At 36.1% G+C, this 19,430-nt stretch overlaps 1 pseudogene; it reads left to right on the forward strand.

Annotated features, from left to right (window-relative positions):
- LOC120145907 overlaps positions 1-19,430 on the forward strand; it is a 37,235-nt pseudogene that overhangs the window by 1,192 nt on the left and 16,613 nt on the right.

The raw sequence follows: 19,430 nt of genomic DNA on the forward strand, positions 1-19,430 counted from the left end.
TTTTTTACCCTAAACCCGAACTCAACCCGACCCGAATATCACACTTAAAAAAACCGACCCGACTCGACCAAAATAAAATTTCACCCGACCTGACCCGAATATATGAATTAGAAACCCGACCCGAAATAATAAATTTTTTTTTATTAAATATATGAATAAATTACCAAAAGATTGATGAAGGTAGTATGGTCAAATTTCAATTCCCTCCAACAAGGGAATTGAATTCCATCCATTCTTGGATGGAATTCACTTTCCTTCATTTGATGGAAAGTTGAAGGTATGAGGGATTCCAATTCCATTAGAAAACTTGAACCAAACATGATAAATTGATGGAATTGGATTCCAATTCCTACTAATTCCAAGGAATTCATGCCAACCAAACACCACCTTAGTACTTTGCATTGTATAGTTTCTTAATGCATGCAAAGCATTTTTTTCTTCAAAAGCTTCATGAGGTCTTTAGTCGCTAAATTGGGTCGAATGAGATATTTTGGGCAAGAGCTGGGATTTTATTTGAAAATGGCAAAGGATACTTTAACTAAAATGAAAATTTTATATGGTTATATATAATTAGTGATTGAATTTTATGCTTGTATATATCTATATCTATATCTATATCTATATCTATATCTATATCTATATCTATATCTATATCTATATCTATATCTATATCTATATCTATATCTATATCTATATCTATATCTATATCTATATCTATATCTATATCTATATCTATATCTATATCTATATCTATATCTATATCTATATATATATCTATATCTATATCTATATCTATATCTATATCTATATCTATATCTATATCTATATCTATATCTATATCTATATCTATATCTATATCTATATCTATATCTATATCTATATCTATATCTATATCTATATCTATATCTATATCTATATCTATATCTATATCTCTATATCTATATCTATATCTATATCTATATCTATATCTATATCTATATCTATATCTATATCTATATCTATATCTATATCTATATCTATATCTATATCTATATCTATATCTATATCTATATCTATATCTATATCTATATCTATATCTATATCTATATCTATATCTATATCTATATCTATATCTATATCTATATCTATCTATATCTATATCTATATCTATATCTATATCTATATCTATATCTATATCTATATCTATATCTATATCTATATCTATATCTATATCTATATCTATATCTATATCTATATCTATATCTATATCTATATCTATATCTATATCTATATCTATATCTATATCTATATCTATATCTATATCTATATCTATATCTATATCTATATCTATATCTATATCTATATCTATATCTATATCTATATCTATATCTATATCTATATCTATATCTATATCTATATCTATATCTATATCTATATCTATATCTATATCTATATCTATATCTATATCTATATCTATATCTATATCTATATCTATATCTATATCTATATCTATATCTATATCTATATCTATATCTATATCTATATCTATATCTATATCTATATCTATATCTATATCTATATCTATATCTATATCTTTTTACCTCTAATGGTTGAACTGTTAGTTTATAACTTTATGTAGGATAGGTTTAAATTTTTAGGGAAGGTATATGTTTCCGAAAAGTCAAATGTCATACAACAAAACATTAAATTATAAGGGAAGGTGGGTGGCTTATCTGAACATCGCAGGCTTGCTAACATAGCTATTTATATAGATCATATGGTATCTGAAAAAATGAGTTAAGACCATGCAACATGAGCTCAAAGCCATTGCAGAATTAGCATTATATTCATGACTATGAGTAATGAGTCTTTTCCATGTGTTACAATGTGTCATTACTAACTCTCGGGCTTTTCGTCTTAATAATTTGAACAATGAGAGAAGAGAGTAGCGACATTACTGGAAAATTGATTTGTGTAAAAATGCTCCTTTATTGGTTTTCCGTCTTCTGATTTTGTTGTGACCGTGGTGTTCTTTTACTCCTTTCTTAGCATTATAAACTGGGTTCTTTTGGTGCAGACAAACAAGATGCTTAAGCCAGAGAAGTGGCAGGTTGCTTTTGATAATGAAGGGAGGGCTGTCAATTTTCAGAAAGTACTCAAGTTGATTATTTTTGGGGTATGTCTTAACGTCTTTTTTCCCGCATTTTTTCCCTTGTAAAAATGTCAGTACTCTACATGTTTTTGTACTTTTAGATCTGGAATATATTGTGGTCCATGGTGAGAATTACTGTCCTTAAAGATTTTTCCCAGTTGACTTCCTGCTTATCTTAGTCACTTTCAACATTATGTGCTTATTTGCAAATTCTTATTTGGTTATTTTACTTATATCCATAGCCTATGGAATATCCTTACTATACCCTTGTAAACTATATGCAACATTAAGCAGGATCTTACCCACTGGGATAAGTTCGACGGTAGTATATTGTACCAACTCCAGTAGGACCTATCAATTTATACCTTAAATGATAATTTTCTTTAATTCTTATACGTATTTCCAATATTGCACATGGTCAGTTATATGAAATACCAATTCCCAGGTCAGCCATGCCTTCACGTTCTCTATTTTTCTTGAACACTAAAATGCAAAGAGCCATGATATGCTGGGAATCAATATTTTTGTTGGATTCATGCCTGCTTTAACCGGTTCTATCTCTTCTGATTCATGGGCATTTGGTTTGGGGATCACACATTGTTCATCCGGATCTTCAGATGTGGACATGTTCACACACTTTAATTTGTAAACACAGTTATGTTAGACGTTGAGAAATTGCTTTGTTTCCAATCTGTTGCAACCTCAAGGTTTAATGACACCTCAGCTTGTTTTGTTGTATTTATGATGCTTACTGTATTTCTCAGTTCATACTTTTTTTATAGGAATTGAAAGCCTCGTTAAAAACCTCCTTCTTGATTAAAGGATATTGTAAAAAAGCTCCTTAATCAACGGAAGGAGGAAATGAATGCCTTAAGATTTCATTAAACATAAGATACAACCAGGTCGTCAACCCCAACATAAACAAACAACCAAAACAACCGAAAAAACCCTTCACAACAACACTAACACAACAAAAATGACTGACCAGGACTTTACACCTGAACTTAGCTAGAAAACCAACACAAAAACATAACTAAAACAGAACCTGAATATCACAGCTAACTCAATCCATAAAAGACAAAATCAAAATCAAAACCCTGAACTTCCGCACGAAAAGAGTACAAGAATCAGCTTCCGCCTTGCTGCCTCTTCTTGCTCGACTTGTCGACAGAGACCATCCGAACTACCAACTCCATACAGATAAATAGAAAAGAATCACCTGAAAGTTCCAAAACTTTCACTGCCTTAACCTACCTCTGAGAACTCTTGCTTCGAATTTAACGAGGCTTCCTATGTTGAGCCGAAAATTTTTCTTGAAAATTTCGGAGAGAACTAAATATTACATTTCTCTCCTCTAAAGCTCTTTGATTCTGACGCCATCCAACATGGGATCACGTCCATCCAACATGGGGAAATGAAAAGTATTTCCCTCAAAAGCTCGTGCAGGCAGGGATTCAAAAAACGGACGTGTAACGGTATAACGGCCGTTATATCGCGGTATGGCGGTTCCCGTTACCGATATCAGCCGAAATCACGGTGTGAAACGGAAACACACCCATAACGGCCGATAACGGCCGCAATTTAACGGGTAACGGTCGATTGCGGCTATAACGGACCGTTTTTTCCGTTAATCCCCGTTAATGGGTCCTCTTATCTTCCTCGAGAAGAGCTTCGTCTTCCTCTTCAGCTATAGGTTTCGGTTGATTTGCAGTGGAGGATCCTGCAGAATTGCAGATAGGTTTCTGGGGTACTGCTTGCGCTGTGTTGTATCATCCCATTCCCTCTGTCGCTTGATTCTGCTGTTATTATTTCGTTGGTATCTGTCTGCCTTGTGGTTGACCGCTTTTGATGCTGCTGGCCGAGTCTCGATAACCCCTTGTTGACTGTTTTAATCAGTCGAATGTTGCAGTGGTGGTCTTCTCTTGGACAGTAGCTGCAGAGTTTTGAGGGGCCTTTTATTTGATGAGATTAATGGATGGTGATGCCGTTAGTTTTTGTATAGGTTTGTTCCCATTTTATGGTTTCCTTGTTTCTGCTCAGAGGTTGTTGATGATAATTATTAGGGGTCTGGGTTGTGATCCTAGATTGGGAAATCTAGTAATAGTCGAGTTCAATTGTGGTGGTTGTTCCTTGTTCAACAATAATATGATACACTTTTTCCCTCCATTTAAGTTAGGAATATTTTTTTTAACTAACTTCATATTGTTTATCGTTGTTTTGTATATAGTATGAATAAATCCATACAAAACGCCTTTAGAAAAAACACAAATTTTTTGTACGAAGGTAAACACAAATAGAATTTTGAAATAAAATTTTTTAGCTGTTATTATTCTTAGTTATCACATTCATATTTTAAATCTTATTATTTACTCAATATTTTTTATTTTTTATTTGTTATGAGTTAATATAATATTCTTAAAAAATTTATAAATAAATACAAAAATAATTAATGATGGTAAAAATTGTGTTTATGTATTAATAAAAATCTATAAGTGTTACAAAATACTCTAAAAATCATTAAAAGTGATTTTCTATAATTATAATTATAATTACTATATTTTATAATAAGTTGTGCGAATTTAAAAAAAATTCACGTCCGCGATACCCGTAGTGACCGTGATAGCATCCGTTACGTTCGCGACCGCGATAAACGCAATGCGACCGAAAACGTAACCGCGACCGCAATTTGAATCCCTACGTGCAGGTTCACACCTTTTCCTGATGTCTTCTTCTGCCCCTCTCTTATCGTGAACCAACACTTCCTCGTGAACCCCCACTTTCTCGGATTTCGAAAGCCCAATCCCCTGACCAGCAAGCACTTCCTCGTGTGCCACCATTACCTTAATTCCATCAGTAGGCGTGGTCGACACATCTGGCAACTGCAAGTTACCTTTGATTACAACCTTAGACCCAACGTGCGCCCTACTAACACTCTCCAAGGCCTGAAAATTTCCACCATTTTGATAGACATGCTCCTGCATAGTTGTCCCACTATCTGAATCCAAATTCTAGGTCTCCAAGAACCTTTTAGAATTGAATAATAACTTGGTCTGCCGTAAGCCACCATTTCTTTTTGAAGTCAAACGCCTACCACTAACATCATGAAACATGTGCTGCACATCTTTCGAATGCGCATTATCAACTCTAATATCACACACATCCAAACATGAGGCCACGTGTATCCCACTAGCTCCCTCCAAAATGTTAAGATCTCCACTCCTCTGGCCAAGCGTAGATGCCCCATTACAAACTATCGGGATAGCACAAATCGGCAACTTATGTCCATGCACATTATCATCAAAAGCATCACACAGTTCCACCTCAGACCCCACTTGCTCCCCCGTAACTACCTCCAAAGAAATAAAAGTGCCACTCTTCTGGCGATCAGACTCATGTGCAGCTACCCCATAACGAACTGTCGGGGACATAACTTTAACAACCCATACCTCTTCGGAACAAGGACCAACTCCTGCTTCCTCAGCACCTGAACCACTCGTTCCACCCCCAGAATGCGTGCCATCAATAGACGCTCGAGTATCAAGCTGAACTTCCTTAAGAATCAGAATTAACTCGTGAAACCGTTCCAGCACAAACCGCCAACTCGGAAGACTTTACTGGTGAGACACCATCGAGCTCCCCCTCCGTGGGTAACGGGGAAGCAATGACCGTTTCTAAAAAAGACGAATCCTCTCAGACGGAATCTGGGCTAAAGCAAGGTTCAATCTCGGAAACATATACTGTAAAAGACTGATCCCTGACTTTCAAAACAAAGTATGAACACCATTTTCTATCCACCAGCACGAGCACATGCTCCAGCACCAGCACATGCTCCACTTACCAGCACCAGCACATGTGGCTGCACACCACCAAATTCCAGCCTATACCTCACTCATGTTGCTGCCCATGCTTCACCCATCACTCCACCATCAGGAAATTATTATTATATGATTTTGTAATGGGTATAAAACCCAATCGAATTCTATGTAAAAGGGACGGATTTTTTAGCAATAAAACACAGCAAATAGAACTGAAATCTTCAAAGGAAATTAAAGAGGTATTCTCGTTTTTTTTCCTTTCTTATTTTCGGTTTATCTTGTTAAATTCTTGAGATGTAATTAGAAAACCTAATGTAGTTTATAGTTTGATTCTGCTTGTTTACATAAATTTCATGGCTTTCTAAAAAAATAAAAAAGAATAAGAAAAAGGTTGAAGAGGGAGTCTACGAGAGAGGTAGAGAGGAAGAAGAGAGGAAGAAAAAAGATGGTTAGTTTTTTACCAATCATTAGATAAAAGTAATATATATATAGGAGAAAATATGGACAAATCACGTGGATACCCTTTAAATTTCTGCCATGTTTCCAAATTTGTGCGTAAAATCACGCTTAGGCTCCTGTACTTTTAAGCGTTTTTATAAACTGATCACTAAATTACTTGTGTAAAATTACGTTAAATCCTTAATACATTGCCGTGTCTCACATTTTAGTCCCCGGATCTCTTTATTTTATTTATTTAATTTTTGGCACTTTAGTTTCGTTATTTTTAATTTGATCACTAAATATGCTATATTTTCTTTTTTTATTTATTACTGATTTTGGGCATTTTACTTTCTTTTCATTTTATTTTGTCACTAACTTATTAACACTCTAACATTTAAATATAATGCGATTTATTTCCTTTATTTATTTTTCATCATTCGTAAATTTTTAAGTACTTTATTTTTTTTAATATTTTATTTCAGTCATTTTCCAATTTTTTTAAATTTTTCTGTATTTACTTTTAAATATCTTAACTTATATTTTATTTTTAAAAAATTATGAAATAAGGTCTTTTGTGAGGGGAATCTATGAAAAAGTATCCTAACTATAAAGGAAGCGCATTTTCAAGGATTGTTCGTACAAAATGACACATTTTCTCTTATGAAAATAATTATGATATTTTTATTCTATAAAATATATTATGAGCTATTTAATCTTTTGATCAACCGTATTTCTTATTTAAGTCGTTTTTGAAATTGACATTTATTTAAATAAATTAGAATAAATAAAAGGATCATGATTTAAATATATTTTCGAAGTTTGTAATTCCTAATATTTAAACAACATATAATCATTTAGGTACCAAAATTTGGGCGTTGTGGAGGTGTTCACCCTTCTCCATACGTAACCGACTCTCGAACTTTTAAAAATGAATATTTGGTAAAAACGCATACCATTTTTGTCGTTTAAGGTTTCCAATCTACCTAACTTAAAGGTTGGTGGCCACTCCAAAATCAAATTATTTTCAAAATCGAATTTCATCGTTTTTCCCCAAAACTAAATTTTTTAAAGTCTAACGGATCCATACGGAAAACGTTATGACAGCTTGGCGACTCCGCTGGGGATAGTTAGAGAGTCAAGCCATAAACGATTATACGTTGATTTTATTTTTGGGAATTACAAACTTAAATTGTATTTGATTTATGATCCTTTTTATTTATTTTGAATTTCAACATTACATGCATTATTTTTATCTTTAACTAATTGATTTTTGATTTTAAGTGATCTTCAGATTTGAACAGTTTTTTTTGGGACTTGTGAAAGAATTGTTTTTGGTCATATTTTAAAGGTTTGTGAGTTTCTCTTCACACACGACACGTGTATTTACATACCATAAGCTCACTTACGAGCTTTGTCCCTTTTAAGTTGAGGTGTAAGCTTAGCCTACGTGAGATAATTTGTTTCTCCGCACGGGTTTTAGCAAGTAACCTTTGGGGTTATATACCTTATGTTTACGTGAGATAAAATGTTTCTCCGCATGGACATAAGGGAATGTATCCTCTCGAATTGAACTCGATCCGCTTGAGCCTGTAATGGGTCAGGATTGAGGGTTTGGCAGCCTAAGGAGGCACCAACAAGAACAATTCAAGTACCTTTTTCTCATAGTGCTGAAACCATGCATATAGTGAGCCCTACGAACTCATCCCGATAAAATTCATTCAGAACCTCTATCCGTCAGAAGGTACCCAAAATAAGTATACGCAAAGGACAAACGACGCTAAACCTTCTTTCTTTCTTTACTTGTAATATTTTATTTTCTGAATAAAGCATGTGAACTAGAAGAGCATGTGGGTAGGTGTTGCAATTACCTTTCAATAATATTTGCTTGATATTTGAATTCTTTTATACTGACACATTTTTGTGTTTAATGGTTTATTATTTGGCATTTTTTTTGCATGATCATCATAAATAAAAGAAAGGTGTTGATTAACCAAGTAATCATCATAGTAGAAGAGCGACCATTAAAATGGAAAAGAGTTTTCATAATATGGGAATAACATATCAAGGTGGTACCCTCACAATCAGAGATTCTCACTACTGAATTTGAAGCTGAAAAGAAGAATTGGGACAGGGCAATGGAAGAGTTCAAACAAGAGAATTTCATGTTAGATCTTGATAGAGGTCTTCATGCCAAATAATGTGAGTTGTTGAAGAAAAATAAAGAGAAAGTTAATCTTGAACTGGCTGACCTGAAAAGAGATTATCGCAACTTACAAAAGGCAAAGAAAATATCTAGATCTAGCAAGACATCACAACAGTGGGCTAAAGAGTTGGCAATTGAGAAGCGACATGTTCAAAGTCTAGAGGCCGAGAACAAATGCCAACTTAGGAGAATTGAAGCCGAAAAGAAATTACGGGACAAATACAAAACTGAAAAAAGGGAAGCGACTAAGCAACTTAAGATTGAAAGTCGTAGAGCTGAGAAATGGAAAGCTGAGAAAAAAACTAGCTTGAAGGAGTGGGAAGCAGAAAAACATCGAGTTCTTGGTTTGGAAACTGAAATGAATAGTATGCTGGAAGAACTCGAGGCTAGAGATCAGAGGATCCAAGAATTAGAGAAAGCAAGAGAGCAAAAAAAAGAGGAAGTATGGACTGAAAGATAGGGGTGGAACCGAATTCTCGAAAGAAAGCAGGCCGAAATTGGGTCATGGTTGCAAAGATTCCAAACAAAGAACAGGCGAGTGGAACAATTAACCAAGGAAATGGAAGATCTACAGACCAGTTTTGAAGGAGAATTGAATCGGTCTCGGGATATGAATAGTGAACTTAAAGATCATATTACGCACCTCGAGGAGTCCTTACTTCAAGTTCAAGTACCACCCGGGTCGATGAACTTAAGGCTTTCTCGTGAGGAGAATAAACTTTTGCAAGAACAAGTCAGAGGACTAGAGAGTGAGCTTCAGCACTGTCGAGTATATATCACCAACCTGGAAAGAGAAATCACTCGTATCAATGATGGGTGGAAGGATACGTATGAGCACCACCGGATATTGGTTGAGGAATGGGAGCGCATGATGGGTGAAGCAATAGCACAAATGAGCGAGGTGGCTCACTACACACAAGAGCTCGCCAACAGAGCTGAAGTCATCCTACTTCGCACCAGTTTATCTTCCGAATATGGAGAGAAAATTGTTGAGATCATGACTGAGGTCATGGAACTAAGTGAAAGAGCCAAACCGTATTTGTAGATTGATCTCTTTTGTAATGATGAAAACTCTTTTGGAAGAATAAAACTTTTTCTAAGAATGGTTACTTTTGGAAATCGATACCTTTTGTATTTGCATTTTGCATTTTGCATTTTTACATTCGCATATTAATTTTCTAAACATCTCATGTGCATAAAAAAACAACCATAAAGATATTAATTTATGAATATTTATTTTGAAGAAAAATACCCTGGAAACCGATAAAAACCAGTCCGAAGCCACACATCCGCATAATACCAGAAGCAAGACTAAGAAAATGGATGCTAAACTCGAGCAAATACAAAAGGAACTTCAAGAAAAGCTCTTGAAGATGCAACAAGACTAGGAGGCTAAGATGGAGCAGTCACAAAAATTTGCCATTGACCGTATAATACAAAGCCAATCTAACATGGTGAATGACATCGTGGCCAAATTATCTGGGCTAAGCGGCATGGAAGGGAAAGAACAAAATACTGCAGTAGCCGAGACTTCTGAATATGCACCAGTACAGTCTGGTCCTAGATTGATTATTTCATCTGAAAAGCTCACTGGGCATCCAACAGGTTCCTCTGCTACTAAAATTCAAATGGCTGTCACAAACCCTCAGAACAACCCGAACGAGTATAATGTACCAGATCTTGATGAGATCGAGAAAATGAAGAATCAAGTGCCTGAGCATCTAAAAGATTGGTGCAAGGATTTCTTTAAGGAGATGGGTGGGCAAGGCTCCCAAGAAGGGATAGACGCGGTAGAGCTAAGTTTGGTACCCGACTTGGTTTTACCACTTATGTTTAAGATGCCTGAGTTCGAGAAGTATGAAGGAATGACATGTCCTAGTGCACATCTAACAATGTTCTGTAAACGAAAATGCACTCGAGTCGTCCTTCCAATCCCTGGAGTTCGTCAACGCCACCTTTGTCCCTGAAGGAAAGAAATTTCCATCTACCCAACTCTCAAAGAATGCTAAGATGCAGTTGAAGGAAACTTTAGCCCGAGGAGCTATAGTTGGGAAAGGATTGGGCAAGGAGCTGCAAGGAATAACCAAGGGATTGAGCCCCATACCTAAGAGAAATTATTTTGGGATAGGATACAAACCTACTTATCAAGACAGGGTTAAAGATGCCCAGAAGCTCAGGGACAGAAACAAGGCCAGAGCATATGGCCAATATGCCTTCGGGGAACCTATCATCATACCACTCATCACTCAGACATTCACATCTGGGGGCTTTGTGATAAAGACACTGGAAGTTCCATGGATTGAGGAAGGAGCTACTGAAGTTGAAACCCTGATGGAAGATCTCAGCATCAACGCTATAACAAATGACACTAGTGGGGAGTGCTCTCTGGCATTGATTCATCCATGCCCTCCTGGATATGTTCTGAACAATTATATTGTTGAGGAGCTCCCTGTATTTTTCAAACAAATCTCAGAGTAATGCATGATAACAACCTTGTTACTTTAGCCCGAAAGTAATAGGGATCATTTGTTAGGGCATACTATCATTAATCCTTATTTTAATAAAATGATGTATTTTCTTTCATTCTTTCCATGGAAAACATTTATTTTGTCTTTATGATAGCCATTAGTCATTGAAAAAAATAAAAAAATAAATAAATATTCATGTCTCTAGCCCAAACGTATTCATCTCCCTTTGCAGGTCTCTAGATATCAATTGCACGAATAATGACGTTTCGGAACCAATAGTTGATTTTGAAAATGATATGTGTCTAGAGGAATCCGAGGGTTATAAGGATGATGAGGAATCCGAGTTAAATCCTGAACTTGTCAGGTTGATTGAGCAAGAAAGTAAGCAGATTTTACCCCATCTAGAAAAGACTGAGACAGTAAATTTGGGGACTGAGGATGATAAGAAGGAGGTCAAGGTTGGTACTTCATTCTCAGCAGAGACAAGATCGGATCTTATACATCTCTTGCATGAATTCAAAGATGTGTTTGCATGGTCTTATCAAGACATGTCAGGTTTGGATAATGACATTGTGGTACACAGGCTTCCAATAAAACCAGAATGCAAGCCAGTTCAACAAAAGCTTCGGAGAATGAGACCAGATATGTTGCTAAAAATAAAAGATGAGGTGAAGAAACAATTTGATGATGGATTCTTACAAGTGTCCAAATACCCCGAGTGGGTAGCAAATATTGTGCCGGTTCCAAAGAAGGATGGAAAGGTCCGAATGTGTGTTGACTACCGAGATATTAATCGTGCAAGTCCCAAAGATAATTTCCCGCTCCCTCACATCGACACATTGATCGATAATACCGCAGGTCACGTTTTCTTCTCATTTATGGATGGCTTCTCAGGATATAACCAAATCAAAATGAATCTGGACGATATGGAAAAAACCACGTTTGTGACCATATGGGGCACATTTTGCTATAAAGTGATGCCTTTCGGGCTAAAGAATACAGGGGCAACCTATCAACGAGCTATGGTTACTTTGTTCCACGATATGATGCACAAAGAGATAGAAGTCTATGTGGATGATATGATTGCCAAATCACAAACTGAAGAAGAACATGTTCAAGTCCTCAAGAAGTTGTTCCTGAGATTAAGGAAATATCAGTTAAAACTTAATCCATCCAAGTGCACCTTTGGGACCACTTCAGGGAAGTTGCTCGGGTTCGTGGTCAGTGAGAAAGGGATAGAAATAGATCCCGATAAAGTCAAGGCAATCCTAGAATTACCGCCCCCTAAAACACCAAAAGAGGTACGGGGATTCTTAGGGAGATTAAATTATATCGCCAGGTTCATATCTCAGTTAACGGAGAAATGTGATCCAATCTTCCGTTTGTTGAAAAAAAAAGAATCCAGGAACCTGGGACGATAAATTCCAGGAAGGTTTTGACAAAATCAAACATTATTTATCCAATGCTCCGGTCCTAGTTCCGCCCGTTCCTGATAGACCATTAATTATGTACTTGACCGTTTTTGGAAATTCAATGGGGTGTGTTCTAGCACAGCATGATGAACAAGGAAAGAAAGAACGAGCCATTTACTATTTAAGTAAAAAGTTCACTGACTGCGAGACCCGATATTCTCACATCGAGAAGCTGTGTTGTGCCCTGGTTTGGACTACGAAAAGACTAAGGCAATATTTATTGTACCACACCACGTGGTTAATATCAAGATTGGATCCTTTGAAGTACATGATGAAATCAGCAATCTTGAATGGGAGGATGGCGAGATGGCAAATGTTATTAGCAGAATTCGACCTGGTATATGTGAGCCAGAAAGCTGTGAAAGGTAGTGTCATTGCAGATTTTTTGGCAAATAGGGCACTAGAAGACTATGAACCAGTAAAATTCGAATTCCCAAACGAGGACTTAATGACCATATATACAATAGAAGAAGAGGAAGCTCCAAAAGATGAAATATGGAAGATGAATTTCGATGGTGCATCAAATGCTGTTGGGTATGGAATTGGGGCAGTATTGGTGTCACCCGAAGGAAATCACTATCCTTTCACCATTCGTCTCACTTTTGAATGTACAAACAACATGGTTGAGTATGAAGCTTGTATCATGGGGATCCGAGCTGCAATTGAACGTAAAATCCAAATCCTAAAAGTATTCAGAGATTCAGCCTTAGTTATCTATCAACTTCGTGGAGAATGGATGACTAGAGATTCCAAATTGGTAGAGTACAAGAATCTAGTCATGGATCTGATAAAAAGATTTGAGGAGATTACTTTTAGTTATCTCCCGAGAGAAGAAAACCAGATGGCGGATGCTTTAGCCACACTAGCGTCAATGTTCAAAGTCAATGACCAAGTTCGCATGATGCCCATCCGAATGAGTATAAGAGAAATACCGGCTCACTGTTGTAATATTGAAGAAGAGGATGAGGAGGATGGTTTCCCTTGGTACTATGATATTCTTCAATATGTGAAATATCGAACTTATCCTGCTGAAGCTACTGAAAACGACAAACGAACCTAAGAAGATTGACTATGGGGTATGTCCTTGATGGAGATGTTTTGTATAAAAAAAGGAAAAGATCAGATACTACTGAGATGTGTAGACAAAGTTGAAGCCAATAAGATACTTGAAGAAGTCCACGAAGGAATTTGTGGGACACATGCAAATGGTTTTACAATGGCACAACAAATTATGAGGTTTGGTTATTACTGGTCAACAATGGAGGGGGATTGCATCAGCTTTGCACGCAAATGCCATAAATGTCAAATCCATGGTGATAAAATACACGTTCCTCCTTCACAACTTCATGTAATGACCGCACCGTGGTCATTTTCAATGTGGGGCATAGATGTTATTGGGGCAATCTCACCAAAGGCTTCAAACGGGCATCGTTTCATCCTAGTAGCTATTGACTATTTCACCAAGTGGGTTGAAGCTGTCTCATATGCCAGTATCACGAAAGGAGTAGTGTGCAGATTCCTAAGAAGGGAAATTATCTGTAGATATGGAACCCCAGAAAGAATCATCACAGATAATGCTCTGAATCTGAACAATGACCTGATGAAGGAAATATGTGCGAAATTTAAGATCAAACATCATAATTCAGCTCCTTATCGCCCAAAAATGAATGGTGCAGTAGAAGTAGCAAACAAAAACATCAAAAAGATTGTCACCCGAACGACCGAAACATATAGGGACTGGCATGAAAAACTACCTTTCGCCTTACTCGTTTACCGTACATCAGTCCGAACATCAATGGGGGCAACACCATTCTCACTTGTCTATGGGATGGAGGCAGTTTTGCCAGTGGAAGTAGAAATCCCTTCTCTGAGAGTAATGATGGAGCTCAAGTTAGGAGAAGCTGAGTGGGTTCAGAACAGATTTGATCAGTTGAATTTAATCGAGGAGAAAAGATTGAGAGCTATTTGTCATGGCCAAATGTATCAGAAGAGGATGATACGAGCTCATGACAAGAAAGTTCGACCTCGATAATTTTATGAAGGAGATTTGGTCCTGAAAAAAATCTTACCCATGCAAAAAGACTTTCGAGGAAAGTGGATGCCAAATTGGGAAGGCCCCTATGTCGTAAAGAAGACATTTTCGAGAGGAGCTTTGATTTTGACTGAAATGGATGGAGATGAGTTGTCTAATCCCGTAAATTCTGATTCAGTCAAGAGATACTACACCTGAAGCAAAGAAAAGGGAACAGGGAATCAAGACAAAAATTTGAGTTGAAAATCTATAAGAGACGGCTCGAATATTTGGGGTTAGGCTCATAATATTGACAGTTAGGGGAGAGGTTCTCATACTCATACATCTTTTAGTACGATCTGAATCCTCTAAACACATGTCAACTCTTAGGAGAGACTTGAGACAAAGAGACTTGAGACAAAATGATAGAAAGACTCGCGCACTTGATATCGGGTGTACCTAATCTCTTTTCCTTTTGAAATGTTTGCCTTTCTTTCGTAAAAAAAAGCGTCCAAAAATTGTACCTTTTTTTTGCCACTCTTTAATCAATTGGATGATTTTTGTTGTTTTCTTTACGTAAGCATCATACATATAAAATTTTGATTAATAATGGTATTGTATAAAAAAGAAGGATAATTATGCATTACTCAGAGTAGAGTGCGAGGGAACGGGAATTTCAAAACATGTGTCCAACGGGAAACCTAAGTAAGCAGGATAACTTTAATCAGCAGTTTACGCAAGTAAAAGAGATCATCTCATTTGGGTTCCACTATTCCAAGAAAAATCAAAAGAGATCATAAATCAGAGCTTGTACCAGATGTAACCTTACCCATTCAATTTAACCTTTCGTCAATTAAGGGGGTTAGTAATGCAGTCACATTTGGAATCCCAGACAATGGCAGTAGAAAAACCCTGACGGTTTTAATCAAGTGTAGACCACTAAAAGCCGATGAAATTCCACACTTATAAATTTGATGCGTCAAATAATTGAACATTCATGCATTACATTCACATTAGATCATCTTTAGGACACACCGCATATGACATGCATGTCACATGATATTTTTTGAATGAAATCATCTCCAGATTGACCCGATTTCCTCAACGCGAAGGAAAAGTGTCATAATTTATCGAAAATGACCCGATCTCTTCAACACGGATGAGCAGTGACGTCTTCAAAATCAAATTGACCCGATCTCCTCAACACGAAGGAGCAATGTCATCTTCAGACAATCAGACTTCCTCATCACGAAGGAACCGTATTGTCCCCAAATTGATCCGATTTCCTCAACGCGAAGGAACAATGTCACAATTTATCGAAAACGACCTGATCTCTTCAACACGGATGAGCAGTGTCGTCTTCAACATCAAATTGACCTGATCTCCTCAACACGAAGGAACAGTGTCATCCTCAGACAATCAGACTTCCTCATCACGAAGGAACCATATTGTCCCCAAATTGACCCGATTTCCTCAACACGAAGGAACAATGTCATAATTTATCGAAAACGACCCGATCTCTTTAACACGGATGAGTAGTGTCGTCTTCAACATCAAATCGACCTGATCTCCTCAACATGAAGGAGCAGTGTCATCCTCAGACAATCAGACTTCCTCATCACGAAGGAACCGTATTGTCCCCCAAATTGACCCTTAGATAGCCAGACTTCCTCACCACGAAGGAATCATGTTACCTCCAAATTTACCTAAAAAAGATCAGAACTCTTCATCGCGGATGAGCATTGTCGTCTTCAGTAACAAATTACCTCCAAAAGAACCTCATCAACAAACAACGATTATTCGAAGAAAATAGGGCTGGTCAAAAAGAGAGAAGAACTTGTCCGAAGAAAAACAAGAATTTCAAAAAAGAAAAGAACGGAGGGCTAGAGAATTTAAGTGGTTCAGGCAAAAAATGGTGCTTCAAATCTTTGCTTCATTCCTGTTTCACAGCAACGAGCAAAGAGGGGCAGCTGTGAACACCATTTTCTGTCCACCAGCACATGCTCCAGCACCAGCACATGCTCCACTTACCAGCACCAGCACATGTGGCTGCACACCACCAAATGCCAGCCCATACCTCACTCATGTTGCTGCCCATGCTTCACCCATCACTCCACCATCAAGAAATTATTATTATATGATTTTGTAATGGGTATAAAACCCAATCGAATTCTATGTAAAAGGGACGGATTTTTAGCAATAAAACACAGCAAATAGAACTGAAATCTTCAAAGGAAATTAAAGAGGTATTCTCGTTTTTTTTTTCTTTCTTATTTTCGGTTTATCTTGTTAAATTCTTGAGATGTAATTAGAAAACCTAATGTAGTTTATAGTTTGATTCTGCTTGTTTACATAAATTTCATGGCTTTCTAAAAAAAAAAGAATAAGAAAAAGGTTGAAGAGGGAGTCTGCGAGAGAGGTAGAGAGGAAGAAGAGAGGAAGAAAAAAGATGGTTAGTTTTTTACCAATCATTAGATAAAAGTAATATATATATATAGGAGAAAATATGGACAAATCACGTGGAGACCCTTTAAATTTCTGCCATGTTTCCAAATTTGTGCTTAAAATCACGCTTAGGCACTTGTACTTTTAAGCATTTTTATAAACTGGTCACTAAATTACTTGTGTAAAATTACGTTAAATCCTTAATACATTGTCGTGTCTCACATTTTAGTCCACGGATCTCTTTATTTTATTTATTTAATTTTTGGCACTTTAGTTTCGTTATTTTTAATTTGATCACTAAATATGCTATATTTTCTTTTTTTATTTATTTCTGATTTTGGGCATTTTACTTTCTTTTCTTTTTATTTTTGTCACTAACTTATTAACACTCTAACATTTAAATATAATGCGATTTATTTCCTTTATTTATTTTTCATCATTCGTAAATTTTTAAGTACTTTATTTTTTTTAATATTTTATATCAGTCATTTTTCAATTTTTTTAAATTTTTCTGTATTTACTTTTAAATATCTTAACTTATATTTTATTTTTAAAAAATTATGAAATAAGGACTTTTGTGAGGGGAATCTATGAAAAAGTATCATAATTATAAAGGAAGCGCATTTTCAAGGATTGTTCGTACAAAATGACACATTTTCTCTTATGAAAATAATTATGATATTTTTATTCTATAAAATATATTTGAACTATTTAATCTTTTGATCAACCGTATTTCTTATTTAAGTCGTTTTTGAAATTGACATTTATTTAAATAAATTAGAATAAATAAAAGGATCATGATTTAAATATATTTTCGAAGTTTGTAATTCCCAATATTTAAACAACATATAATCATTTAGGTACCAAAATTTGGGCGTTGTGGAGGTGTTCACCCTTCCTCATACGTAACCGACTCCCGAACTTTTAAAAATGAATATTTGGTAAAACGCAGACCATTTTTGTCGTTTAAGGTTTCCAATCTACCTAACTTAAAGGTTGGTGGCGACTCCAAAATCAAATTATTTTCAAAATCGAATTTCATCGTTTTTCCCCAAAACTAAATTTTTTAAAGTCTAACGGATCCACACGGAAAACGTTATGACACAAAGGATTCTTCCACTCGAACTTTACAGTTCGTGATGATCTGAAACAGGGCCCTATCAAACGAACCAGGATATAAGGTCCCTATGTCAATTGAGATAAGAGCTCCCCATTTTTCTGCAATGTTCCTGAAAGTAGAATGGCTCCACACAAAAGGTGGGATCCCTCTGCACGATAACCATGGCCGTCGGCTGCTACACCGAAAGTTTTCCGACCACAATCCCACCTTGTCAAAGCATTTATTCTACGCTCCAATCTAATTTTTTAGAGTGTACAAGGTGAAAAGTGTCTTCTATGTACTGCTTGGATGCATGCTTAAATGAGAGAACATACCAAGTTGCACCTCCTATCATTTTCTTTTGTTGCATATAGTACACTCGTCTCCCTTTTAACCTAGTCTAGCTTTAAGACTTCTAGGTTTCAAGCTGCTTTTTCTGATATTGTTGGTATCATATTTGCTTTTTTTATCTCCCCCTTCCCTGGGCCGAATTTTTATGTACATGCTCATGTTTCTCCAGATGGTGCAAAACTGTTACAGTAACTTATCTCATTGATTTAGGGGGTTGATCCATCTATAAGATCAGAAGTTTGCGAGTTCCTTCTAGGTTGCTATGCATTGGGGAACACTGCAGACTACAGAAGGCAAATAAGGATAGCTCGGAGGTCTATCCTGTTCTTTTCCATTTCATATTTTACTAATACTTTTTCTTCATAAGTACCTATTTTTAGGCTGTTATGCGTGCACGTGAAACTAATTAATACCTCTATGGTTAAATGTTTTCGTGACAACATACTTCACCTTCAACAATGTTTAGCTTTGGATATCATTTTTTAAATGATTGTCTGCATTGTCCATTATTTTGTGAAGTCTACGAATCCAAAGTTCATGACTTCTCAATTTAATACCTCTTTTTCCTTTTGATGGGGAAAAAGTGTCTCTTGATTAAGCATGAGTATAGAGATCCATGCAAGTCTACAAATCCAGATTTCATGACTTGTTTATTGTAATAGTTAAAATTTTCAAAATCTTCGAGAAATTTTACTATCATTTGTAAGATCAAGGCTCAATTTTTCTGATTTACGAACATTTGACAACTTTATGGAAATGTATACAGGGAACACTACAATGACCTCTTAAAGCAATGTCAGAGAATGCATTCAAGCATAGGAACTGGTTCACTTGCCTTTCCCGGATATGAGGTCATTCTCTAAGGATGAGTGGAAAAGGGAATCAAATGTTGACAATAGACAAGCTTCCGTCAATGATACTGATAAAAGAGAGGAATATACTGATTTGGATACTGTACTGATATGTCACTTGCCAACCACAGAAAAAGTAATAC

The sequence above is a fragment of the Hibiscus syriacus genome, unplaced genomic scaffold (genome assembly GCF_006381635.1).
Source record: "Hibiscus syriacus cultivar Baekdansim isolate YM2019G1 unplaced genomic scaffold, ASM638163v2 tig00002511_pilon, whole genome shotgun sequence".
Lineage (NCBI taxonomy): Eukaryota > Viridiplantae > Streptophyta > Magnoliopsida > Malvales > Malvaceae > Hibiscus > Hibiscus syriacus.